We start from the raw sequence: 27,550 nt of genomic DNA on the forward strand, positions 1-27,550 counted from the left end.
GAATGGTGGCAGCTCCTTGCATGTCGCTTTAAGGCTGTGCCCATATGGGTGACTGGGCACTGGTGGGCACACTGGCTCCCGTGAGCTGTGTTTCCACCCCAGGAAGTCAGGCACAGAGAAAAGTGGCATCTTCCTGTGCTGCCTTCCACGTGCTGTTCTCTGTCCGGGTCTCTCCTCTCTGTGCCCCACTCTGCATCTTTCTTTGCGTCTGCATCTCTGTCACTCTCTGCCTCCCCTTAACGGTGCCATTCAATGCATTCTTCTCCCTGGGACGAACCAGAAAACAGATTCCTTTTTTTTTTTTTGAGATGGAGTCTCACTCTGTCACCCAGGCTGGAGTGCAGTGGCATGATCTCGTTTCATCGCAACCTCCACTTCCTGGGTTCAAGTGATTTTTGTGCCTCAGCCTCCCAAGTAGCTGGGATTACAAGTGTGCACCATAACACCCTGCTAATTTTTTTTTTTTTGTATTTTTAGTAGAGACAGGGTTTCACCATGTTGGCCAGGCTGGTCTCAAACTCCTGACCTCAAGTGCTCTGCTGGCCTTGGCCTCCCAAAGTGCTGGGATTTCAGGTATGAGCCAGTGCTGTAAAGATATTTCTCTCTACAGACACATCTTCCATGCAGCCGGGCTGGGGGTGGCTGGGGCTTCTGTCCAGCTGGGCAGCTCCTCCTGATGCTACTCCATTCCCCTTTGTACGCAGGGAGGGATGGAGAAAACACCAACCCAACTTCCCAAACTACTGGCAGGCCAGGAGCTGGAAACACAACAAAAAGCCTGAGTCTCTGTGTCCTTCCTCTCCTCCCCGCACTCCTGGTATGGAAGGGGGTCTGCCCTGCACCAGGAAGCCAAGATGCCATCTATCTGTGAATGCGGTGTGTGCTTCTGACGTTCTAAGCATGCCGAATGAATCCACCCCAGGTGTCTCTGTCTGCGTCAGGAGAGTGTGGGGTGGGCTGTCATCCTGGAAGTGCTATGGGTGCATCACTGGGCCATTCTCAACACTGGACCAGACCAGAAAGTGAACTCATGGATGCCCACCACCTCTGGCCAGCCCTTTCTGCCCTTGCCCTGGCACTGCCCCTCTCCATCCCACACAAGGGGACCTTGCAGGCACAGGAAGGATGGAAGGACAGCCTGCACCTGAGGGGTGGTGACTCAGGGGATGTCCTTCCAGCTCTCTTGGGCCTCAGTGCTAAGGTGACAGTGGAATGCTGACATCTGTGTCCCACCTGCCAGCTCATGGAGTATGTTCACAAATGTCACCTCAGTATGCCTCACTCAAGCCTGTGGGACAGATGGGTACAGCTGGAGACTGAGGCTTGGAGAAGCTCAGGGACTTTCCAGAACACATTGCCGACGTCACGGGTCACTCTGATAGGATTTTTAGAGATGCAAGAAGCCTCCCTGGTTTTGAACTTTCTCTCTCTTTTATTTTTTATTTTTTTTTAAGACAGTCTCGCTCTGTTGCCCAGGCTGGAATGCAGTGGCATGATCTAGGCTCGCTGCAACCTCCACCTCCCAGGTTCAAGCTATTCTCCTGCCTCAGCCTCCCAAGTAGCTGGGATTACAGGTGCCCACCACCATGCCTGGCTAATTTTTGTATTTTTAGTAGAGACAAAGTTTTGCCATGTTGGCCAGGCTGGTTTCAAACTCCTGACCTCACGTGATCAGCCCGCCTCAGCCTCCCAAAGTGCTGGGATTACAGGCGTGGGCCACTGTGCCCAGTGGAACTTCCTGATGCCTAACGTTCTACTGCTTCCCAGTGGTTAAAATAAAAGTATCTCCAGCAAAGTTGCTGAGTTTGTGAGGCTGTTGACTGCAACTGGTTTTCAGGGAGATAAGGAAAAGACCCAGAGAACAGTGGGAAGCAAGTGGGGGCTGTCTCCGTGGAGCGGAAGCGGCACAGCAAGGGGTGCAGCTGTGGGCGGGGCGGGAAGTCACACTCTGGCTGGCTCCCTCTGCCTTCTGAGAATGTAGAGGAGCTTTCAGAAAAGACCTCCCCAGCCCCCGACCCACCAGCTGTGGAGCTGGCCACGCCCCTTCAGCAGGGCTTCACACCTGCATGGCACTCCCTGGCTCTCATTCATCCTGCCTTTCTTCCCCCAGCTGGCCAGAGGGTCAGACTCAGAGGAGGGAGCATTCCCAGGAAGCTCCGACCCTCTGCCTACCACCCTATGCAGGAGCTGCAGATCTTAGGCTCTCTCGCAGTGGGGGGTGGGGGTAGAGGGGGAACAGTCCAAGTGGAATTTGAGGAAGAGGAGAGGAGAAGCCCAACCATCTGGATGGCCTGAGCCCAGCTGTAGACAGGGCTGCCAGACACCTCTGCGGTGGGAACAGGTGACCTAGAGCACACTGGTTTGGCCCCAGTTCAAGAAGTAGTTAGCTATGCTCTCAACGAAGTCCCCAAAGCTTTAATTAAACTTCAGTAAAAGTGAGGCTCAGTCCCTTTGTTGCATGAGCCTCATTTCCAGCAGTGACACGTGGCTCCTGGTGACCGTATTGACACAGATATAGGACATTGTCACTGCTGTAAGATTTCCGAAGCAGCTGAACAAATCCACCCTGAGAGCTTCAGCTGTGTCAGGAGAATGTCTGTTGTACAGCCCTGCTCTAAAGCTCCTGAATCTCAGCTTCTTTTTCTGTAAAATGGGGAGAAGAGGGCCGGGCGCAGTGGCCCACACCTGTAATCCCAAGACTTTGCTGAGGCAGGTGGATCCCTGAAGACAGGAGCTCGAGATCAGCCTGGCCAACATGGTGAAACCCCATCTCTACCAAAAGTACCAAAAAAAAAAAATTAGCTGGGCATCGTGGTGCATGCCTGTTATCCCAGCTAATTGGGAGGCTGAGGCAGGAGAATCACTTGAATTGGGGAGGTTGAGGTTGCAGTGAGCTGAGATTGTGCCACTGCATTCCAGCCTGAGTGACAGAGCCAGAATCCATCTCAAAAAGGGTAGGGGGAGAAAAGTACCTTCCCTAAGTCCTTCCCAATGAGATGACAGATGGTCAAAGCCGAGTGTGCAGATCATCAGCAGAGCGGCCTGTGCCCAAGCTGCTAGACAAACCCTTTTAGCCACAGCCACTCCCAGGGAGCCAGAGGGTGGGGCTCCAGGGAAAGCCACAGCTCCTTGATCAGGCAGCCGGCATGGGGGCCACCAGCTGTCATTCAGGCGCCCTGCCTAGTCTAAGAGCAAATATAAGAAAAAGAAGAAAGCAGCCCCACAGACAGAGCCACAAGACAGGAGTGGCCGCAGCACAGGGCCAAGAGGGGCACAGGTGCAGCTGGAGGGACAGCGGTGGCCGAGCAGAGGCCAGGGACCCCACATCACCTGGCTCCTTGCAGAACCAGAGGAGGGCTCTTGGGGGAAGGCCCTGGCGGGCTGGGCTGCCAATGTCTCAGCCACATCCCTGTGGAGTTGAGAAACCAGGAGAGTTCTGCTGGGCTGCCGGGAACCCTGATGTGAACTCAGTAATAAAAGCAGGGGGGAACTTTGCATGGAGGGTACAGCTCTGCTGGGGAGGGGAGAAAATTCACAAAACTAATGTGGGAGGCACCTGGGACCCCTGGTCCTTACCACCTGATGTAGTGACAAGTCCCCTCCTTAGACCATATGAGGGAGGCCAAGGCAGAAGAAATCCACCCAGCCTTTCACTCCGTCCTGCATCCTCATCTCTGTGTGTGGCGGGCGGCTGGGCTGGCCCAGTCCCGATTGTCTCAGGATAAGCCTGACCCTCCCAACCCTTCGCTGCCCTCGGCCCCTCCCTCAGCCATTCCCACACGCCCGTGTTCTCCCCAGCACCCCTTCTCTCCGCTCTTCCCACCCTCTCCTTGTGTGTCCGTTTTAAACATCACTTCTTCCCCAAAAACAACAACAACAACAACAACAACAATAAAAAGTGGTGCATGAGCTCATCCTGACCCAATGGAGCTGTAGCCGGCTCCGAGGCAGAGCCCAGCATTGCCGACACACAGCGTCCGTCCATCTCCCCCGGGGATGCTCTCTCCTGGTCTCCAAGTTGGAATAGATCTATACTTCTGGGCTCAAAAGGTAATCATGAGAGGGGGAATTCTGAATGGTTTAAAAAGGGAATGTGGGGGGCAGCCTGGGTGGGAGAGGGGAGAGTGGGAAATAGGAGGGTATTTTGCTCCCAGCACCCCCAGCTGGGCAGATGCTGCCAGAACTCCGATGAGCTCAGGGAGGGCTTTCCAGGGCTGGGGGGCCCTGCCAGGCGTCTCAAGGCTGCCTGGGCTGCGCTTCCTGGTCCTGAACCTTCCTGTTCTTCCAGCATTTTTCTCCTAACTCTGGGGCATTCATGATTTCTGTCCATCCTTTTAAGAGGGGATTGTTCGCCATTTCTCCTCTCTCTCTTTGTATTTCCCAGAACACAGGAAGTGCTTCTGACAGGTGTATCTCATCTTCCAAAATCATAATCCTCCCACCACTCGGAGGTGGCGGAGGTGGCCCACAGCCCCTATGCCTGCCCAGGGCCAAGCTCACCCATAGCACCCCTGCTTTCTCTGTCATTACCACTTCCCACGTGCTTTCTCTCCTCCACACTTCCTCCACTGGAGGCTGGGGGAAATTGACGAAGAGCCTGGGGCAGACTTGGGCAAACTTTGTGAAAAGTTGCCTTCCACTTGCTGGCCTCCTCTCTCTGAGTCTCCTCCCCTGCAAGAGACCCCAAATGCTCGGCTTCATGCTGACACCGTCTTCTCTCTACAGCTCCTGTCTCATCCTCCTCCTCCTGCCGGCTTCACTCAGAGCTGTCACAGTCTCAGGGTGCTGACACGTCTCTGGAATCTCAGCAGTCATTATTGGGAGAATGCCCTCGGTCCCCTGGGTGCACTAACAGGCTTCGCTGGCATGGAGGGTAGAGTGGGGAGGGTCCAGGAAAGGAGGGCTCTGGAGGAAGACACCCCGGGGTGTGGGGTGATCCCTTTGCTTGAGCTGGAACGTTCTGTCCCACTGTATCATCTTCTACAGGGACCTCTTATCCCCAGTAAAAGGGGAGGAGCCCGGGAGCAGAGTGGGATTGGCAGGAGAGGCAGCCCTGGGGCATCTTTGGGTCTGTGTCAGGTACCACACTTATGTTTAATAATAGGTGACTGTTCCCCCAGACCCTGAAACCCCCCCACCATGGTGTTTCTGTGTTCGCACAGAGGTGCCTTAGTGAGCCCTGCAGAAACAATAGACGCACAGGCATGGCTTCTGCTGTGGGTAGAGAAGCTCTGAAGCCAGAACCTCACAGCAGGCCACTCACTTCTCTGTATCCTGGTAGAGTCAGCCACTGCAGGGGTGCTGGGAGCCAGCCCTTACACAAGCGCAGAGCAATACAGCTTATGAAAACTTCACCAACACAAGCTTACAAAGTCTCACAACCCCATGGGACAGTCATGACTATGTCAGTGTTACACATGGGAAGAGTGAGGTCCAGGCAGGGGGCTTGCCCAACATCACCTGGCTTGAGCCTATGCAGCAGACACCTCCCCAGTCCCACCTCCCTCTCACCCTTTTACACCAGCCTTGGCTGTGGCTGTCAGAGCACTCATCGGGGATTCCACAGCCCCTCACCCTAACACTCTGCACAGCGCTGCCTCCCCTGGGCTCTCCCATTACTGCCATGTGGGATCCCTGCGGAGCACACTCATCCACGCAGATGTACTGCCACGCCTGGAGGTGCAAAGGACAGACCCTCCATGTGGGTCAGTCCTTGATCGGAGGGGGTGGGGACCTGCTGAATAAGTTGTCCATGGAACCTCGAGGGTACTAAGGCCCCGGTGGCCACAGTGGTCTCAGCTCAGTAACACATCGTTGAATTCCTCCCCTTCCTCCTCCTCCTCCTTCTTTTTTTGAGATGGAGTTTTGCTCTTGTTGCCCAGTCTGGAGTGCAATAGCATGATCTTGGCTCACTGTAACCTCTGCCTCCTGGGTTTAAGCAATTCTCCTGCCTCAGCCTCCTGACTAGCTGGAATTACAGGCGCACATCACCACACTCAGGTAATTTTTTTGTATTTTTAGTAGAGATGGGGTTTCTTCGTGTTGTCCAGGCTGGTCTTGAACTCCTGACCTCAGGTGATTTACCCGCCTTGGCCTCCCAAAGTGCTGGGATTACAGGCATGAGCCACCGAGCCCGGCCAGATTCCTCCTTCTTTCCCTGTTTTACTCTCCCTAGTGCCCCTCCCTCCAGTGTGCTTCCCAAAATATGCTACCTGCATGCAAGCACTTCTCTTGGGGTCTGGATTTCGGGGGCTCTCAAGCCAAGGCAGTTAGTTCCTAAGACACCTAGAAAGTGGCCCCTCTGGAGGGGCCAGACATTGCTAAAGACCACACTGCTGGTGACAAATGGGGCCGTGACAACCCCTGGCCTGTGGGAGCATCGTGATCACACAACCCTCACCAGTGGAGGATGGGGAAGAGGGGCAGGTGCGTGTGAAGCACTGGCCAGGCTGTCCCTGTGGCAGTGGCTTGAGGGTGAAGGGGCGTGTAAGGACTTCGGGCTTAGAAGCTTTGAAAAAGGAAAACGACTGTCTGAAGCTAGCTGACTGTCAACTCAGGGCCCCTGGCCTTCATGACAACATGTAACTAGACCTTCAGCTTCTAAAGTCCAGGAAGTAATTGAAAGGGCATTAGAGTCACCAAGGAGCCTGAACCCACACACGGCACTTCTCCCCTACCTAAGTCCAAGCCCTGTGGGAAAGAGTGAGACTCTGGGATGAGCGCATTTGTATGGATGAGCCTGAGAACTTTGCCCCTAAATTCCCTGAACCCTCTGTGCTGGTGGAAGTAGCCCCTTCCATCCATTCTTGCTAAAAGAAAGCAGACTTTTCTCACCTGGAGAACCAGCAAAGACCTCAACTGAGAGTTTCTCACGAGCTAACACTTGTTCCCACTGAGCACTGCCCCTGCCTCCCCCACTGCCATGACAGCAATAGCTAGAGTTGGGGTTCAGCACAGGCCAAGGGGGCAACAGCCCCAGCTGAGGAGGAAACCAGACACACACCCAAAGAGTTCCAAGACCCAGCGGACACACACCAGCAGGCGCCAGGGGGCAGAGGGAGCAGCGCTTGAGGGGGTGGGGTGGGGTAGAAGGTCTGACTGAACAGAGGAGAAATGACGGACATGAAAGTGACTTTTCATGACTCAGGGCCAGTCATGAATATCCTGGAAAGGACACATGGGCCAGTCCAGTGAACAGCTCCTGGAAGCACAGACATGCCAACAGCATTCAGTCAATGAGGTCAAGGTGCTGGAACTACTTTGACGGAGTATTAAAGAAGGAGTCAGAAGGCCCCAGATGGAGTGACCACCAGAGAACCGACTAGATGACCCTGGGTCCCAGGAGGGTACAGGGGCCAGTCCCTTCACTAAGGCAGTAAGAAATGCATTGCTGGGGCACGGGACCGCCAATGCATTTAGAAAACTTAGTGGTGAATGTGTTCATTTAGTGGCATTAGAAGATGCTGCCACTAACTGGGCTCCCTAGTATCAATGAGGATGAGAAGATTCCAGAAGAGCCAGGGCCAGATAGTTTTATGTAACCATCAGAGGCAAGGTGGAAGTAAATACCACCGGGGTCAGCAAGGCTTTGGAGATGACCAGGGCTCTTTGAACTACGGAAGTCCATGCTAATAAGCCACGGTGTTCCTGTGGATGAAATGGATGGGTGTCCAATTAGCGTGTTGCTTGACTTGTCTAGCCAGAAAAAACAAGAGCTGAGAGCAGAGGACTCCTCAGTCATCACAGTGGGAAACTGCAGCACCATATCCAGCTCCAGGTCCCAGGCAGTTCTCCCGTCAGAGCTCACTGGTGGAAGGGAGACCAGGTAGGACTTAGCCATGGACTGCGATATTTATAATGATAGCCTCCCCATCCTTCCCCAGACGGACCTGTGGATACTTGCCGGAGAACCTGTGTCCTGGGGAAGGGGACTATCAGAAGTTTGCAGGCAGCAGGGCACACGGTTAGAGCAGACACTGATACCAGTGAAACGAAAACACCATCATTTCCCCCAGGTAGAGTAGAGGTTCATGGAAACTCAGGGATCTATGACAGCCTGAACCACATCCCTCTTACAGCAGCTCTATCAGGTTCATGGACCCATCCTGTGGTTTGTTCTCTGGTCTCCAAGTATGCATTTAGACAGATACACTCGGCATCTAGCATAACCTGAATATGAGTTCCCTGACCTGGGAGGGCCAGATGGGAGCCTATGAAGCCTCCCTAACCCCCAGCTAAGACAGCAAATCAGAAAAAACAGCAAGTGCCAGGGAACTTGCAAAAATGATATCTACCATCAAATATTTTAAGGAAGCAAGGATGGGGGTCCCCATCATATCCCTGTTCAAGTCACCTCTAAGGACCCCACAAGCACCGATGAATCATAGTGGGTGGCGGCGGATTACTGAAAACTTCACCAAGTAGTAGCCTCTGGTTATTCACAGCAGTGTGGTATTTACTGGAATAGCTCCACAGGGAGAGCCTCTATCAGTTGGTATATGGTGATTGATATGAAAATGTATTTTCCAGTCCCTGTCCATAAAGAGTCAAAAGCAGTTTACTTTTTTTTCCCTTAAAGTAGTTTGCTTTTACATAGGAAGTACAGCAACACACATCTGCTATCTTGCTACGAGGCTGCCATCATTTTCTTGCTCTTTTCCACAAATAATCTGCAGGGACCTTGGCCGTTTTGACATTCCAGAGAATATGCTCATCCAGTACATGGAGGAAATCAGGCTCATCAGACTAGACAGGTGGGAAAGAGTGAGTCCACCGAGTGCCGGAGGAAGACCTGCATGTGGGAGGGTGCGAGGTAGAGCCTAGCAAGAAGGTGTATGGCTTGTCACGTCAATGAAATATTTAGAGTCTGGGGCTTTCTGGAACATCCCCTTGAAGATCAGGTAAAAGCAAATCATTGCACGCCTTCCACCAAGAAAGGGGTTAAGAACTTGGTGACCTATTTGGATGCTGGAGGCAGCGAATATTCCCCTTGGGAATACTGCTGTCATCTAACAGTTCCAAGGGCTACCTGTTTTGAGTAGGTCCCAGAGCAAACGGGGGCTCTGCAGCAGGTCCGAGCTCAGTGACGGCGTCCCGGTGGTGCCCATGGTACACTGTGGTGGAGAAGGCTGTGTAGTCTCTGGCAAGTCTCAATGGGAGACGCAGCACTTACTGCTAAGGTGGCGGAGGCTGGCTGCCATCTTGAAAACTGTGATGAGCCAGACATAATATGGGAGTGCAAGAGGTGGGTGGTGGCAGATGCCTCCTGTGTCCAGCTGGCCTCCACTAAGTCCTTCTTTTCACTCCAGCCTTTGCTGCAGCAATCAGATGTCCACAGATATAGCCTGATGGCATCTTGCCTTAGTGAGTCTCTCCAGGCCACTGAGCCTGCCAGCCAGTTAACACCCCATGGTGCACCCTGCCCTGTGGGCCATGGCCATGTGGATGCAGCCTTCCCTCTTCCATCCCTGAGGTGGACAGCTCAGAAAGTGTCTTCTCCACCCTCCTCAGAGAAGTCCTAATTGGATTGAGCCTTGGAATCGCTCCCCTCATCTCATTGACTCAATAGTGCACCTGGAATGGCTTTCTTCCTTCCCATTTCACTCCTCCCAGTCCCCTTTCCTACGGATCATTTCCCAAAATAACCCTCCTGCATACAAACCCTTGTCTCCAGCTCCGCTTTGGGGAGAAAACTCTAGATGAAGACAGATAAGATTTGAATCTGAAGTTTCCCACGCAAAGAAAAAAACCACACAGCTTTTCTCTGTTTGCCTGTCTCCCCAGTAGAAGAGTTTCCAAATGCTTACTGGGTTAAAGGTACTTCTGCCTAATATTATAATCAGTAGGGTTGTTTTAAAATTCAGAAAACAGAGGAAAGTGTGAAGATAATTGCCTGTGGTCTAGTGAGTTTACTGGGGTTAATGGTTCGTATTTAACAGGAACCGAATGCTCCTTTTCCATGTCATGAGGACAAGTACAGGGCTGAAACTTCCTCTCCATGTGCCCAAACTCACTGCTGGACCCAAGTGAGACCCCCCAGTGTCCCTTGATTAGCCACCTGCTCAGAGTCAGCGAGCTGCGCTCAGAGGGTGCCTGGGCGCTGTTCCACCCCTAGTGAGGCCTGAACCTTTCCCAGCATGGCACCAGGGGCCCTTTCGAGCTTCACCGAGAAGCCTCCCGGGCTATTCCTTGTGGCCAGGCGAGGGCTGGGTCCCTGGGCCTATGGGCTGTGGGGTGGGCCCACTGGGAAAAGGGATCTGGGATTGCTTGGGACAATCTCCAGGGATAACAGGACACTCTGGAACACGCCCTCCTCTCTCAGGCCGGAGCTCCCTTCCCGCTTCCAGGGTGGTGTCTGCAAGTGTCAGCGCTGCCCTGGGAGGGCTTGCCTTCAGGGACTTTCCCGTCGGCCTCTTGAAGACTGGGGTGCACACCAGGGCACCTCTGGCAGCGCCTCCGCCTCCGGCACACTCACGCCTCCTTTCCCTCCTCTTCTCTCTTCATGTTCATCCTTGGCTCTGTCGCAGCCAGCCAGTCTTGCCCCCGAAAGGAGGAATGGTTATTTGTTTAGCTATACAATTCATCAGTGTCTTGGCTCTTTCTTTTAAAACAATATGGGCTACAGGTCCGGGACTGTGGGAGCCTCCGCAGTCCTCGGCTGGGCTGGGTGAACGGTGGCCCTTCTCTGGCCAGGCTCTCGGCATCTCCCTCCCTTTGTTCTCCCCTCACTCCCTTCTTCCTGTGGCTGGAGGGAAAGGCTTATTTACAGTCACTGCAGAAACACTCCCTCTCTCCTCTGTTGGTAGAACCGTAACCAAGCAGATACAGCAGAGCCGGGATGCTGCCGACAGTGCGGGTCTCCAGCTGTCAGCCCCGAGCTGTGGCTCTCAAGACAGGATTTAGGCACAAAACCAAGACTCTTGGTCCTTCCTGCCCAGCCAGGCTGGCTCTGTCACACACACACCCAGCCAGTCCATCCCAGCCAATAGCCACAGGCCTTGACTGCCTGGAAACCAAAGGGGCTCCCCTCAGCCCTCCTAGCAGTCTGGGAAAGAGGTGGAGTTGGGGGTTGGTTGGGAAGGTTGGGTCCAGGAGAAGAGGCACTCGCTTCCCTTCTGCTGGGGTCTCCAGCCCCTGGCTGACTTCTGTCTTTGGAGAACTTCCAGCTTCTGGCGGTTTCTCCGGGTGGTATCTTTGAAAACATGGTAAGCTGTTGATCTCACAGAAGCGTGGGTGCCAGGCAGGTGGCATTGAGCAACCCTGAGGGAAAGATGCCCACTTGGCTGGTGGAGGCCCTTCCCAGGCAGAGGCAGAGGGAGAGGGGAGAATCTTGGTGGGGAGATGTCATCTGAAGCCAGATGTATTCTGACAGTGTCCCCCGCTTGCTCCTAGGGCCCTGCTCCTGCGTTATGGTGCCCACGGGACCTCACCCCCATCTCCATCCTGGCTGCTCTCTCTGTACCTGCCCTTTCCTCCCCTCTCCCACCAGGCCACTCATCTGAGTTGTGGCTGGTGAAGCGGCCGGGCCAGCCCTCCTGCACAGGCTTTCTGTGGTGTGCCCTATCCCGGGAGCAGGCCCATGCCTCCTCCTGGGTTCCCTCTTTGTTTGAACCCCATCACCATGCTTGCACCTGGCCTGTATCTATTAATGCATGGCTCCAGGACCTCCAAGGGGGCAGGGACAAGGCTTCATCCCCGTGTGTCTCCGGGGCTGAGTGTGGCGGGCAGCACAGAGGCAGTCAGGACACACCCACTGAACCAAACGGAACTCCCACTTCCAAAGCACCATGGAACAAAACATGGCCGTTACTGCAGGGTAGCCTCTTGTCCCCCATACTGGAGACTTGCCTTTTTCCTCCTCTAGGCAGTGAGCACCTGTGCAGAGGGATGGGCCACCTCGGTATCCCCAGGGCCCAGCACAGGTGCCTGCATATTGTACCTGCCCCATAAAAATAAACAGGAAGAGCTGGGCGCAGTGGCTCGCACCTATAATCCCAGCACTTTGGGAGGCTGAGGCAGGTGGATCACGAGGCCAGGAGTTCGAGACCAGCCTGGCCAATATGGTGAAACCCTGTCTCTACTAAAAATACAAAAATTAGTTGGGCGTGGTGGCGCCCACCTATAATCCCAGCACTTTGGGAGGCCAAGGTGAGTGGATCACCTGAGGTCGGGAGTTCGAGATCAGCCTGGTCAATATGGTGAAACTCCATCTCTACTAAAAGTACAAAAGTTAGCTGGGCATGGTGGTGCACGCCTGTAATCCAGCTACTCGGGAGGCTGAGGCAGGAGAATCCCTGAAACCCGGGAGGCGGAGGTTGCAGTGAGCCGAGATTGTGCCACTGCACTCCAGCCTGGGTGACAGAGAGATACTGTCTCAATAAAAGATAAATTCATAAATGAAATACACAGGAGGAGGTTGCCTGCAGAGACACAGCAAGAGGTAGGGTACATGGCTCACACGTGCTATGGAAGGGCTGAGTTTCTGTGTGTGTACCTGGTGCCTTAGTGAGCCCTGTAAAAACAACAGACGCACAGGCTCGGCTCCTGCTCTGGCTGGAGAACCTCTGAAGCTCAAGGGAAGAGTGTGCCTGCCTGTGGGGAGGGATGTAGGTGAGGAGTGCAGGGGGCCACTCAGTTAGGGCAGTGGGCAGGCGCTTGGTCCAGGAGGGAGGCTCTTCTTTTGTGAACTCTTTTTATTTCAATATATTTTCAGAGTCGGACCCCTGGCGTCTTCACGCTAACACTTCATTTATCTCTGGCTCCATCTGCTCTTCATCTCCGTGCAGTGATAGTTTTTACCTCGCTCTAATCAGGAGTCCTGCTTTTTTGCTTGACGATGTTCAGAGACGGCTTCCCTGGTATTGGACTTCCTACCCATCAGGTCTGACGGCTGCACAGTATCCCATCGAGTGGCTGCTGCATACCTCACTTAACTATCCCTTGACGGTAGACAGGTAAGATGTTGCCAGCGGGATTTCTTCTGCTGCTATAAATACCTTGGCACATCAAACTTTTTTCACCTTTTGAATTATTTCTGAGGGATATGGTCCCGGGGCGGGATTATGGAGTCGAAGGGTTGGGTGGCTCTTGTCACATTCTGCAGGTTGCCCTTTCAGAGACAGGGCTGGGGTAGGTAACGTGGAGGAATGCCCTACTGCCCTCTACCTGGCAGGGTTGTGCGGCGTGGGCGGAGGCTGCAGCCCGCAGCGGGAGCTCCAAAACGCCATGAGGGTGTTGAATTCTGGAGGTTACACCACGTTCTCCAGCGTCCGGCGGTCTCAGTCCTGGCTCGAAAGCATGGGGCCGCAGAGCAGAAGGCGGGAACACAGGCTTCCCAGCATGAGGCAGGCTGGCCTGGTGGGCGGCTGTGGCTTCCATCCCCTTCCTGTGGAGGGGAGGGACTAGGCCTGAATCAGGATGCTCATTTTGGCTCAGGGCAGCCTGTGCCTCTGACCTGCCAACGCCAGCGTCTGCCGCCTCCCGCCCGCTCAGCCTCCGGAACCGTGAGCAGGACGTTCCGGATCCGAGCTGTTGACAAGCCACAGCAGGCAGGAAGATAAATGGAGGGGTCCTTAATCCCAACTTCTTTCCATAATTAAGTTTTGAGATCGCCGTATGCTGAACCCAGGTTTCAGCAGAGCTGCTGGGACCGGCTCCAGGTGGATGCTGGTGCACGGTAACAGGGGTGGGGGCTGTGCTGCCGCTGCCAGCAGCTCGGAAGAGCCCTGCTCCCCCCAGGCGATGCCTCTTCTCCATGCTCAGACCCTGGGGGTCTGGACAGATGGCGGGGCCGGGGTGGGGGGCAGCTGCAGACACCCCAAGGTCAGAGCCCCGGGCTCCGGCAGGGCTGTGCCCTGGTCCGTCTCCAGCCCTGACTCCCCCAATCCTAATATGACTTCCCCCTGTTGGTTGGGTTATTTCTAGATCCCATTCCCAGAACCACAGGCAAGTCTCCTCAAAGCAACCACAGTGCTTTGTGCCCTGGTCCTCCTTAAACTCTGGACCTGCAGTTATGCCCTCACTTGGCACCTCTCCTGGGCACCCGGGTTGTGCCAGGCTGACTGCACAACAGGACAGGAATATGGGGGGAGGGAACAAGACATATGAGGCCCCTGCCCACCAGGAACTCCCGCAGCGGGCCCAGGAGGGTGTGGCCAGGCCAAGCTCCTGAAAGCTCTGGTCTCCTGGGGCATCGGAAGACAACCAGCCAGCACCCTTCCGCCTGGAGACCTGCCACATTGGGGAAATTGACCACACCCAAAGGTGGGGCCCTGCCTGGGAATCTTCGACCATGCCAGGGACAAGATGGCGGAAAAATGGCCCCAGGGAGAAGGGCAGGGGTCTCTGGACTCTTCTCCAGGAAAATCTTCAAACCCTAGACACCCTCAGTCATGCCCTGCCCTGGGTTCTTCCGGGCTGGGGCTAGGGGACAGGGCTGCTCTGCTCAGGCTCCTGGGTTACTCCTCTTGCCACCTCCCCTCCCCATTTACACCGGAGGAAGACGCTGCACCTGCCCCAGACTCTCTGACCGTTCTTCCCTTCTCTCCTGCAGCCAGGCTCCTTGTGCTCCCTGTTCCCAACTTCTCCCTCCTGTAGGACCCCTGCAGGGACCACCCTGCTTTTAGGGGGTCAAATCTCACCCCTCAAGCCCTGCTCTGCAACCCCCCTATCCCACTCTGCACTTCCTTCCTTGTTCTTCATAAAGAGTAGATTTCAGAGCAATTTACTTCTTTCACAAGCAAATCCCAAAGCCTAGTCCTTCCCCAGCCCTGCAGTCCTTACTCTCTCTGCTCTTTTTCAATCACAAATGTCCTGAACAGACCCCAAACTACCCATGTCTCCCCTTTTGTCCTAGAATGAGAAAAGCAGGCTGTGGGGGAGGGTCAGGGGAAGAGGAGAAAGTGTCAGCCTCTAAACAGGAGCCAGGCTCCTTTCCTCCCTTAGGACACCCAGCCAACTTCCTGGGGTCTAGAAACAGATGTCCTCTCAGCTACAGTTTTTGAGTTGGAGTCTGGCTCTGTTGCCCAGGCTAGAATGCAGTGGTGTGAGCTCGGCTCACTGCAACTGCCATCTCCCAGTTTCAATCGATTCTCCAGCCTCAGCCTCCTGAGTAGCTGGGATTATTCAGGCATACGTCACCATGCCTGGCTGACTTTTTGTATTTTTAGAGGAGACAGATTTCATCATATTGGCCAGGCTGGTCTTGAACTCCTGACCTCAAGTGATCTGTCCACCTCGGCCTCCTAAAGTGCTGGGATTACAGGTGTGGGCCACTACACCCAGCCTGGACATGAATATTTTAATGACAGTGAAAAAAAGGTTAAAGTTCCCGTTTCTCTTGTGAGAGAGTCAAGGGTTTAGGGTGGTGTTGTGGGAGCAGGTGGCTCCCCCGCCTCTCTGCCCTCAACTCACCCAGGAAGAGGAAGGACTTGGGGGAGCACCTGCATCCTCGTGCCTGTGGATTCTGCTGCAAGGGAAGCTGTGTCTTCACCAGCAGTCCAGGCCTTGCCCAGCAGTGTCAAGCCCCCAAAATATGTACCCACATCAGCTACCGGGACCTGAGTCCAGCAACAGCCAGATGGGGCAGGGTGAGATGAGGGCCAAAGGCAACGGCTGGTCCTCTCCTTCCCTGCCTCCCGTCCTGCTGTCCAGAGGTTCCTCCTCTAGGGACAGCCCTACCCTCCCCGCCCTCCCCTTTACCCACACGCTTGTTGCTTGGTGAGATTTCCCAAGTCCTTCCATCTTGGACATCCTGAGCCTTCCTGGGGACTGTTACGGCTCAGGCCACTTTGCACCTTATAGGGTGTATCCATTCGGCACCGCCAACAACGCTGACCGACTGATGGCTCAAATCTCTCCTCTTGTCTTCAACCCCTACCAGATATAACTTTGCGAACATGTGTACTCCAAGGATGACGGGCTGCGAATGTCACGGGAAACCTGACTTTCCCCGTGACATTCGGCCACACCCCATGCACAAGCCCAGAGGGTCTCCCCCGCCACTCTGTACTGGGCACCGCTGGGTTTTGGGAATTGCGGATGTGGAGGAAGCCAGGACCTTGAGTGCTGCCTGTGACCTGTGGCAACAGCCCCGAAACGCTCAGCAGATCAGACCTGCTTCTGTTTTCGAAGGTGGTGCCGGGGCGGATGTTGGGTGGCCCAGCGGGCCACAGCCGACCCTCGCATGGCACTGCCCTGCCCAGGCCGGAGGGGCTGAAATAAACGGATTAAGTGAGCTTCTTGGGTGACCCATGATGGACCTCTCTCTGGGAAGTGGCCCTCACCAGAGCTTTACCACCGTGGGTTCCAGGCCCCTGATAAAGTCTACCTCTCTGTTGATGCACAGGGCTGTCTCACAATGGGAAAGTGGCTGTGCTGGTTGCCGGCATGGAAAAACACTTTGCTTAATGATTTTTAATAAAAATCAGACATGGTTGTGGAGGGGCCTCCTGGAGGAAAGCCCTGTCTCCTCATTAGTTAGACAAGCTCTCCCGCCCGCAGGTGGGTGTGGGGCTCTCTTCTAGAGGATAGTGATGCGAACACACTGGATCAGTGTGACTGGGAGGATGCTGCTGCCCACCCACCCTGGCACCCAGGGAGGAGAAGAAGAAATGGGGAAGAGGGGCTCCATAGGGCAGGGCAAGTGGCAGGGACATCTGGGGTCTCGGAGGAAGCAGGAGGGGTTGGCTCTGGCTGTCCAGGGAGAGGCAGGAGGGGCCTAGGCTCCCAGGTGGGGCTGAAGCGGGGTCTGGACCAGGTGAGGGGTATTCTCCGGACTCATGGGAGGGCGGCCATCTGGGAAACCAAGGAGCGGAGGCCGGAGGCCTGGGGGCTCCAGTACTAGGTGGCCCTAGGAAACAGACACTCAATCCTCATTACAAGGCTTTTTAAATGCACAGACAGGATATTAGCGTTTAAACAGCTTCTATTACTCCAGGGCAAACTTTAAAAAACATAATATTTATGGAAAGCCTCATTCAGCTCACCCTGTTTGTTCTTTATTTCTCTGGCAATTACTGCTAATTTGGAGATGCTCTGCTTTGGCATCTTTGCCTGGTGCCGGTCAATTATGAAGCCACCCACTGGTGCTGCCCCCACACCCGTCTCTCCTGCCCCTGAAAGACCTGGTGGCTGCAGGGCTTTGGGGAGTGACACTAGCCCACGCGGGCTCCCTGCCCTTCCCCTTCCCCTTCCTGGGCAGAGAGATTTTCACACGCCCCAGGCTGTCTTCCAGCACCATCTGTTTGTCCCATCCGGTAGGCTCTGGGGGAAGAGGGAGGTGCTGGCCGCTGCAGGGCCCCGGCAGAAGCTCCCAGGCCTTGAACTGCACGTGCCGCCCTCCTGCAGCTCTGAGCTGAGCCCAGCAGTACTGAGGCTGTGGAGGGCAGGGAGAGCCTTTGCTCTGGGCTGCAGCCCCTGTCAACCGAAGAGTCACACTGGTTTCCAGACCCATGGATGTTCCCTGGTAGGAGCCACCTCTGGAAAGTGCCCTGCCCATGCTCAGAGGCGTGGTCCCTGCTCTGCCATGCTGAGAACGTACCACTGTCAACATGCTCCCTGCCTCCCGCCAACCTCCCTTCCTTCTCCATCTGCTCCTTGAGTCCTTGCCAAGCTCTCCCCTTTCCAGGGTACTGCTGGAACCATTGACCGCTCAGCCTCATTTCCTGCCCACATGGGGCTCACCGTCTGCCAGTGCCCTGGGTAAGGCAGGTGCCCTGGTGTGCAGGGACTCACAGAAGATGGGAGGGAAGGGCAAGGAACAGCAAGTGGGGGAACAAACTGGTCCCCAAAGGCTGTGCAGGGCTGGACGTAGGACAAGGCCTGGGGTGGGGCCGGGGGAGGATGTCGGGGCAGAGGCCCAGCAGGAATGTGTCCCCATGCCTGGCTTTGCTGTGGGCAGCTATGCCATGCTGGGCACAGCCCTCTCTCAGCCTGCCCTGAAGCGAAGCACTCAGCACCTTGGTGTATGCTGGTCACATGGCTGGGCTCAGCGTGTCCTTTGCTTTTCTCTCTAAGGCAGTGGGAAGCCATTAGCGGCTGTGGACACTGGTGTAGGCATTTGGATGTCATCCTGAGGGCTCCCCGAATGGAGGGCAGAGCCGGTGTCAGGTTTAATCCGGTAGCCTCTCAAGCAGTAGGGGCAGGGCTGGAGCTGATGGTCTTGGGATCACCCAGGGGTCCAGCACTTGTCCCCTGTCCCCAAGGGTCCTTGGCCCAGCAGGGGTCAAGATGCAACTGACTGGGCTTTGGAGGCCTGGTTCTTGTTCTGGACCTCACAGTTGAGTTGGTGACCTGAATACATCCCTGCCACCTCTGTGGCTCCTCGTGGGGAGAGCAGCCCAGTCTGTTTGCCTCCCCGGTGTTGGTGAGGTGAGCTGAGGAGCCATCTGTGAGGAGGTTCTGAGAGCCACAATGGTCTCTGCCGTGTGCCATGTTCTTAGGACATGTGGTCCACGTGAGAAAGTGGTGGCCATTGACAGAAGAAGGCGGAGACCACACAGCAGGCGGGGAGGGGTCTCCTGGGCTGGGACCACTTGGAGGGCCTGGAGCAGAGATGGACTGGGGGCAGGTAGGAAGGAGGGGCGGGGTGTTCCAGGAGCAGCTTAGAGGCAGGACCAGCATGAGGCCAGGGGCTGGGAGTGTGGAAAAGGAGGAAGAAGAGAAGCACGTGGGGCTGAACCCATCTCCTGCAGGGAGGAAGGTACTGTGGCTCTCCAGACCCAGAGCACAGGCCCCATAGCTGGTGTGGGCTTCTCTGTGGCAGTGAGCAGAACCCAGGTGGGTGACAAGAGTCTCGTGCCCACTCACCCTGGGGTCCCCCCGTCCTGCTGGCAAATATCCCTGTCCTGCTTGACCGGGCATGGAACATGCAAACAGTAATTCTCACCCAGCCTGCACACTGGCGTTGCGATCTCACTTTACAGAGGAGCCACCGGAGACTCAGAGAGACCTGGCGACCTGTCCAGGGTCACACAGCTGCCGAGTGGCAGAGCCAGATCCCAGGGAAGGCCTGAGGAACACGAGTCCCCTGCCTCTAGCACTGGGCCTACTGTCCAGACCCCAGGAGCCATTTTACCCCCCAGACCCCTGTCTCCCTGTCGGGGTGGTAGCCCTCCTCCAGGGGGTGTCCCCAGATGAACCATCCAAAGGCAGAGATGCCCCCAAAGCAGGCAGGCCCCCCACCTCGGGCCTCTCTCACAGAACCGCAGTGACCTCCACACCCCCTCTTGCCTCCCTACACCACCAAGCTGAAAGGGCCTGGGGCAGGTTCCTCCCTGCACCCAACCCCTGCTTTGCCAAGGCCAGGCCCCCCCTTCACAAGCACAGAAATCATCGGCCACAACTTTTGCCAGTTTGGAAACGGGAGCGGCAATATCTCCAGTGCTGCCCTTGAAAAGCTACGCCCATAGGAGGTGAAGACATGCTCATTCGGGGATGGGAGAGGAGGCTGCACCTGAGTGGGGAGCCCTACAGAGCCACTGCTGCAGGGAACACCTTGGCCAGGCCCCTTCCTGCACTCAGAAGACTCATTTCCTTATTCAGTCACTTATTCATTTCACTGTTTAGGGTTCCCAGAACCTCAGCCAAACATCAGACACAGAGCAGGTACGTGGAACAAGAACTGAATAAGACCCGGCAAGGGAGCTCAAGGGAGCTACCGGCAGAGGGGAGGTGGAGGGGTGAACGGTAACAGGAGCACCCAAGGATGAGGGCAGGGGTGCAGAGGGGGAAATGACATTGGCTGCGGGATGCTCTGGGAGGGCTTCCTGGAGATGGTGACAGCTAAGCAGCCTTTGACTCCATGCCTGCAGCAGCCCCTAGTGTCCCCCTGCCTGAAAGCTCACTCTGAAGTTAAGCAGGAGCCAGCTAAGGGGGGTAGGGTGGGAGGGAGGGAGTTTTTTTTAGGTGGAACAAGCCTGAGGGAGAACACGGCAGATGTTGGGATTAACCTTGGAGCAGCTCAGCTTGGCTGGCCCACGGTGCTTAGGGAAGGGCTGGAAGGAGGTGCGGGTGAGGTGGAGCTGAGAGGGCAGGGTGGGGAGAAGTTGGCGCTCCTTGTTGGTTGGGGCAGGTGGGGCTGGGGATGGGCCTGGAAGCTGAGTGGGAAGTTGGGGGTGGGCAAGAGGGAGGCAGGACCCACCCCAGGAGCTGGGGTCGGGCAGATGGTGGCACCCACTGGTGATGGGCAGGGCAAGGATGGAGGAGACAATCTGAAGGAAACAGCAGTTTTCAAGGCTCCGTTTTGAGTGTGAATTTGAGGAGTGTGTGGGCACCAGGTGGACAACAGGAATGGCGCTGGTGAGGCTGTGAGGGGGCCTGGCGGGTGGCAGCGTCTCGGTGTCGTCTCCCACACTGGGGTGGTGACATGGCTCAGGGAGGGAGAGCAGGCGAGAAGGAGGGTCCTTCTGTGGGGGCCCGGTTCTCTGTCCAGCTCCGAATCCCAGCCTGGAAGTGGAGCTGGGGAGCTGGCTCCCGGGTAGATGAGGTTCCTGATCAGGTTCCACCCCATCCTAAATAGCCTGCAAGGTACAGCAGAGGAGCCTGGCCTGGCCCCAGGGCTTGGCTGAGCAAGGCTGAGGACAGGCAGAACCTCTGCTGGGGAGAGGGGGCATTCTGGGAGCCAGACCCCCAGAGGAGCCAGGCAACCAGACCCCCACCAGAGAGGGAAGCCCCCTCCGGGCTCTGAAGGGGCTCCTGGGCCAGCTCACATATGCCAGGTCAGGACAGGGAGCTGAGATGGGGGAGGCCGGGAAACAGTAGTCCATTCTGCCTGTGGGTTCAGGGAATGTTTTTGGGGAAGTGGCCCCTGAGGCTGGCCTTGAAGAATGAGGAGGGGGACTGGTGGGACATGTCAGGACATTCTTGGTGGAACAAAGGCCTTTGTGCAGACTCGGAGGCTGGGGCACCTGGCCCCAATTTTGCCCTGAATGGGAGCGAAGTCAGCAGAGCTCAGCCTGTGGGGTGACAGGTGGTGAGCCTGACCATGGCCATTCAGACTCCCGGGGGCCATCAGCCCTTCTCAGAGGCTGCCGTGGCTTCTGTAAGCCTCAGCCTGCTCTGCAGACCCCTGCTTGGCCCATGGTCCAGCTGCTTGGTGTGGGCCTCACAGGCACCTGTGCAGGCTCAGGCTCTCCCAGTGGGGCTCCTGGACCTTGAGTCCTCCTCCTGGTGACAGGGCTGGACTGTGGCTGGGGAGTCCCAGTTGCAGAGCAGGTCATTTCTGGACCTGGGAGGGTAACCTGGAGGAAGAGGTACCCGGATATGGGTGGCCCCTGCCTGGGTCGTGTTCCTGGGCTGAGGCTGCTGGCTGGGCCAGGGGAGACACTCACCCTACATGGAAAGCACAGGAAATTCACGATTTCCAAACCACCTCTGTGCAAGCCTAGAGGCTGATGATCCCGGGATATGCAGCCTTCTCCAAAGTGTGAGCATGTGCACACACACACACACACACACACACCCTAAACCTTTCCTTCTCCTAGTTCTGCCCAGCTGAATTAGGATGGCCTGGTCCTCCCCTCACAGTGAGGCCCCTTCCTGTTTGGCCTTGTCAGGTGCTGCCCCTTCCCACCCCTACTCTGGTCTTTCATTTCCTTTGCCAAAAGGCACAGGGGCTTGCAGAGGAAGGTGGGGGAGGCCGAAGGGTGGGGGCACTTCCTCTCCCCAGGACCTCTGCAAGCTGCTCCTGTCTGGGCTCAGAGCCCCGGGAGGCCGGCTCCGCCTAGCAGGGTGATCCTTTCCTCCTTCCCAGGGTCCAGTTTCCCACACCTGATTTTGAATGGGAAGGGGAAGAGTAAAGGTGCAGGATAAGGAGGAGGGGAGCTCGTGGGGCTGGGGCTGGTGTGCTGGGTTCCTGGGAGCCATTTAAAGTTTGGGCTGGGGGAATTTGCCAAGGTTTTCCTTTAAGACCAGGCCGAGGAATCGCCCAGAGAGGGCTGGGCTAGCGTAACCCCTGCCGGCATTTCTGGAGCCTGGGCGCAGCCCCCTGTCTCAGCCCCACCTTCTACATCCGAGGCCCACCCAGAAGAGTGGCCGAAAGCCAGCGAGCGCTCCCTGCCTGGGGACACCTCCGACTGCACCCCTGCCTGCTGGGCCCTGGGGGAAAGGCCGGCATGGCCTGGGGAGGCACGGCGGCGGGGGGGTGTGGGCACGCTGACCCTCCCAACATCTCAGCCCCAGATCTGCCCAGAGTGAAAAAGCAACACGCAGTCCACGCTTGGTACATACCCAAAAATACATCATCATTTTGGAACTGCGGCTCCACGGCAGGCTCCTGGGGAGGCGGGGACAAGACCCAATCAGGGGAGCAGCGGCTGGAGGCAGGTTGGTGGGGTGGGGGTTCGGTCCCCCCACACTGGCGCTCAGTTTAGCTGTCACTTGCAGCTGTCTTAGCAAGTGCGATTCTCTTCCCTGCCTCCAGCTCGCTCCTGCTCACTCTGGGTCCTCCAGCTCGCTCCTGCTCACTCTAGGTCCTCTACCCCTCCCTGTGTCTCTGCCTCTGTCGGTTTATTTCCCCAGGTTGCTCAGCTCCTTGCCTGCTCTCTGCTCGCTCATCGATGGGGTCCTGCCTGGCACTGCCCCATCCTGGACATTTCTGCTGTCCAGATCTCTGCTCGGAGTTGAGCTACAGTGTCCTAACTCCAGCGCTCGCCAAGGAGGGGACACGGGGGGGGGTGGGGGGCGGGTGGCACAAACCTTCCAGCCTGGCAGATCTCACGGATACTGGAATGGAGACGGGATGGGGACAGGGATGGGGAGGACATTTCACTGAAGGTTAGTACAATTCTCGGAAGGCCTCTCTTGGCTTCAGATGGTGGGAGATGAGATTTGGAAGTGATGGAGAGGTAACACTGCCTGGAGACCCCAGCCCCCAGTCTGGAGCAGCAGGGAGAGAGGAGGAGCAGCTTCTGCAGAGGTGGGGTGGCGCAGCTCTCTAGGCCTGGAGCATGGGCCAATCAGAGACAAGGCGCAGAAGTTGAATGTGCATTGGGTGCAGTGGGGGTGAGAGGGTGGATTGCAGGGAGGTGGGGCCGCCTGCCGGAGAGTCTGCGTCTAACGTCTGTCCTGCCTCAGCATTTTCCAGGACGCCCTATCCAAGAGGGACTTGGGTGCCTTCTCCACTAACCCATGCTGCTGGGGGCCGGGGCCTTTGGGGACTCACTGCCCTGCAGTGGGGATTTCTGCTTAGCGCTGCTGAAAGGCCCATGCTGGCTGAGCTGTGTGGACAGGAGCCTCCCAGCCAACCTGCCTTGCTTACAGCCCATTGTCTCTGGCCAGTGCCACCCATGTGCTGCATACACCCAGTGACCCAGCCCCAGGGCCAGGTGGGGAGGCCGCTCCACCATCGGCCTGAGGGCCAGAGCCCGTGTGCTGTCACCTGCTCTTTGAAGAGATGAGAGAGACTTCTTTCTATGGTTTTCAGAGTTTCTTCCAACAAGAAACACTGAGGCCCAGAGGCCCGTTCATGTTGGGGGCTGAGGGTGGGCGGCTGTGAGGAGTCCGACGCCCCTGCTCTGCTAGTTCTCATGCTTCCACTCTTCCCTCTGGAGAGCCCTGTCCCCCTTGGCCCTGGGCTGGTGGCCTCAGGGGCCAGCCCCAGACTGAACACCCAGGACTTCCTTTCCCTGAAGGGTGACTTGGGTTTCCCAACCCAACCGTGTCCAGCTGCGGTAAGGTGGGGTCCAGGCGAATTCACGATCGTCCTCAGGGAGTGCTCACCCCAGATCCACACAGGTCCCCCACCCTGTCACTCCTCCACTGGGGACCTGGCTGAGTGGAAGGAGGGCCAGCTGGGAAGGAGGAGGTGGGGGTCGGCCACTGGAGCCTCTGGCTCTGCTCTCTGGTTCCCCTCCAAGGCCCCCACCCATAGCTCCCTGGCTGGGCAAGCCCAGGGGCAGCGCCGGGATGCAGGCAGCATCTTCAGCTTTGAGTCTGTGGGGCTGACACAGATGCCTGGTGGAAGCGGGCAAGGGTGGGGGTGCAGATGGGGAGGGTGCAGAGGGCAGAAGTATGAGAGGAATACCAGAAGGCAGAGCATCCTCTGCTCACATTGCAAGCTCTAGAATGAGACTGCCCGAAAACCTCCACCAGCCACAAACACTGCGGGGGTGGGAAAGCAGGTGTCCACCAGAGCCGATGCCCTAGGGACCTGCTGCCTGATTTCTAGCAGGTCTAAGGACCTTTATGGCTCCCTGGGGATCAAACACTTTGTGCCAGCTCATGCCAAGGAAGCAGCCCTGGCCAGAAGGTACAGAGGCCTGAGATCCATCTAAACCCAGCCTGCTGCTGCCAGCCTTGCAGGCTGTGGGCCACGTCACTGCTCTCTGCCTCAGTGTCCTCATGTCCAAACTGGGGCGGCAGGGCCAGCCCTGCTCCAGGGTTGCTTGGGGAAGTTCCTATCTCCTGTTCTTTTCAAAGGGCTAGAGGTCTGGGGAGCCTGAGCTGGCACAATCCCCTGCACTGGAGACTCTGGGTGGTGTTCTGTGGCCCCTTGCAGCCACATTTCCCCCTGCATATGTCCAGAAAGCTGAGCTTTGGGCTCAGAAAGCTCACAGGATGGCAGTGCCTGCCAGAGATGGTCGTGAGCCCCTCCTTCCTGTCCCCTCACACACGGCCTGGTCATTGCATGTGGACTGGGCTGGCCCTGCCCTGGGCACATGGGCAGCTCCTAGAGGGTAGAGGCTCAGCCACACCTGTTATGTTCAGGTGGCCAGCATGGTGCAAATGCCCAAATGCTGGCTGTGGGGCTGAATAGAGAATGAAGAGGTGGCCGAGCGAGGGGTGGGCTGCTCTTTAGAGAGGACAGCTGAGAAAGAAGCAGTTTCCTCTGGATCCTGTGCCCCTGGGCTCCAGTCTGGAGGGTCTGAGAAGACAGTGGTGAATCTCCCAGGCTGCGCCTTTGGGGTGTGGAGGTGTGGTTGTGCTACCTTTTCCTGCATGCACTGGGGTCCTGCCCATATGGCGTGTCTGCCTTGAGCAAGCTGCCTGTCTCCTGGATCCTCTAAGTTCTAGGGTGGCCACTCCATCACCCTCCTCAGAGAAATGAGCTCACAGGCAAGACCTCTGTCAAGTTAAGTTCCAGGGTTTCTGCTCTAAAAATCCACACTTGGAGTGGACATGGGGCAACAGCAGACCACACATGCAACTGTACGTGTATCTGTACACACACACATGACGCCCCCAACACACAGCTGCGTGTACATCTGGACACACACATGCATGGATGCCCTGATATCCCCTGCACACACACACACACACACACACACACACACACACACGACTCCCCCCCATACACAGCTGCATGTACATCTGGACACATACATGCATGGATGCCCTGATATCTCCTGCACACACACACAGCTGCATAGCATGTGTGATCACACACACACCTCTGCATGCAGGAAATGTACCTTTCTCTAGAAATGTACCAATGTGGCAGCCCCGCTGGGGCAACCCCCAGTGGACAGAACACTTCCATACATGCCCTGGAGGTCTCAGCTGGTCCCTGTAGACCCCAGCACAGAGACCCGACCCTGTACCTGGGCCAGGTGGTGACATTTGCTGCACATTCTGCCTGCAGCCCTCTAGGCTGGTGGCTTGAGACGTGGCAGGATGCCGCATGTCTGGTCAGAAAGCCAGCAGTTATGAATAAATAATGATGAAGGAGGAGAAAGTGGGGCTGGGGTGCAGGATGCTCCCCCACCGAGGGGTTCTGGGGAAGGGATTCTGTGGCCTGGGCAGCTGTCCTGGGCCAGCGATGCATTCCAAGCTCAGCTGCTCTGCGGCAGTGTCCCTTACCCCAGCACAGCGATAAAGCAAACAACACTTTCAATAATTCAGCAGCAGGAGAGGGGACTTAGGAAGGGAAAATCCACCTCAGCATCGAGAGAGGGGCCAGGAGGAACAAGGCGAAGGTGTGTCTATTGGGGGGCAGAGAGAGACAGCAGAAGGGAAGATGCGGCAGGCTGAGGGAAGGCCATGCGAATGCTGCCTCCCGCACACCTCGCCCACTCTCTGCGTGTGTCCTGATCGAAAGAGTCTCTGGGCAGATTCTTCTTCCCAAACAGTAATATACAGTGGCCACCGAGGCAGGACTGCCAGCAAGAGCCTGAGACTCACCTGGCCCCTCCCCTCCCAGGACACAGGAAGTTCCTCTGCAGCCTCCCCACCATGGATGCCTCCAAGGACCAAGGACAGAGAATTCAGGGGGCCCACCCCCTGGCTGCCAGCTGTCACCTTCAGAAGTTCTTTTAAGCAGCCTGAAATTCATCTCCTCCAGACTCTCCTTGCTGATCTTAGTTCCACCATCTGAGGCCACAGGCATTGCGTGGCCTTCCTCCTCCACAGGCCAGGCGGGCCCTTGAACTTTCCAAGACAGACCAACCAGCTCTTTCCTGGTCTGGGCACACAGAACTGGTACCTGGGGCCGTTTCCCTTAGGGTGTGTTTGGACATCCACCTCATCTTTTCCACTTGGCTACGAAATATCTCCTGGCCCTGGCTGGGAAGTCCAGGGTGAACCTAACATTCCAGGTGGCTCTGAGGTCCAGGGATCCCTTCCAGTGATTGGGAGCAGACCTCACCTCTGCCATCTAAACAGAAGCAGCTTTGGATGGCAGCCACTTATCCCTGGAGTCACGATGCCTCCGGGTTTCCCGGGACACGACTGGTTTACACCGTAATGGTTAACAGCGCTCCAGTTTGAAGGATAGTCTTCCAGTCTCTCTAACTGTCCTGAAGTTGTGATCAATGGTAGCCCCTAAGTCTTCTTCCTCCTGTACTCATCCCACTAGTGTTTTTGGAACTCAGAGCAAGATTTTACAGTTAGACTTGTTACATATAGTTAATCGCACCTCTGGCGCTAGGCTGCAGACCAGGCGAACTGTTAGCTATTCCTCTCATCAGCAGACCGATCACAATTTGATCATCACACCTACTAACAGGTTACATAAGCCGCCGGCAAAAGGCGTGACTAAGACGGGGTTGAGAACGGAGGCTTGTGGCACACCGTTAGAGACACCCCAGGAGCCAGTGCCCTTTGACCATTCACACGTCACCTCCGAGAAACACGCCCCTATCATCCAGTCCTCAATGAAAGGAGACCAGCAAGTACACAGCCCACATGGTACGCACTGTCAGCCTCTCTTCCCCTTTGGAAAGTTCAGCCATCTCCCAGTCTCAAGCTCCCTCCCCGGGCATCACTCACTGGCCAGCCCCCTCCCCAGCACTGCTCTTACCCCACTCCATTCTTTTTTTGTTTAAGACAGGGTCTCACTCTGTCACTCAGGCTGGAGTGGCAATGGCACCATCTTGGCTTTACTGCAACCTCCACCTCCCGGGTTCAAGAGATTCTCATGTCTCAGCCTCCCAAGTAGCTGGGATTACAGGCATGCACCAACACACCTGGCTAATTTTAGTATTTTTAGTAGAGGGAGGGTTTCACCATGTTGCCTAAGCTGGTCTCAAACTCCTGACCTCAAGTGATCTGCCGGCCTTGGCCTCCCAAAGGGCTAGGATTAAAGGTGTGAGCCACGCATCGGGCCCCCTGGATC

General features: G+C 56.3%; 1 protein-coding gene across 46 annotated transcripts in view; it reads right to left on the reverse strand.

Annotated features, from left to right (window-relative positions):
• Positions 1–27,550, reverse strand: part of RBFOX3 (RNA binding fox-1 homolog 3) — a 508,442-nt gene that overhangs the window by 105,105 nt on the left and 375,787 nt on the right. For 11 of the 46 annotated variants that reach the window (XR_008481920.2, XM_078374809.1, XM_078374827.1 and 8 more), the window contains one exon: positions 1–27,550. This exon is cut by the window's left edge; it is cut by the window's right edge and continues 6,178 nt beyond it. The exons of the other annotated variants lie outside the window; for them this stretch is intronic. The gene's annotated coding sequence lies outside the window, so the exon portion shown is untranslated. 46 annotated transcript variants of the gene reach the window in all.

Source organism: Callithrix jacchus, chromosome 5 (genome assembly GCF_049354715.1).
Source record: "Callithrix jacchus isolate 240 chromosome 5, calJac240_pri, whole genome shotgun sequence".
Classification (NCBI taxonomy): Eukaryota; Metazoa; Chordata; class Mammalia; order Primates; family Cebidae; genus Callithrix; species Callithrix jacchus.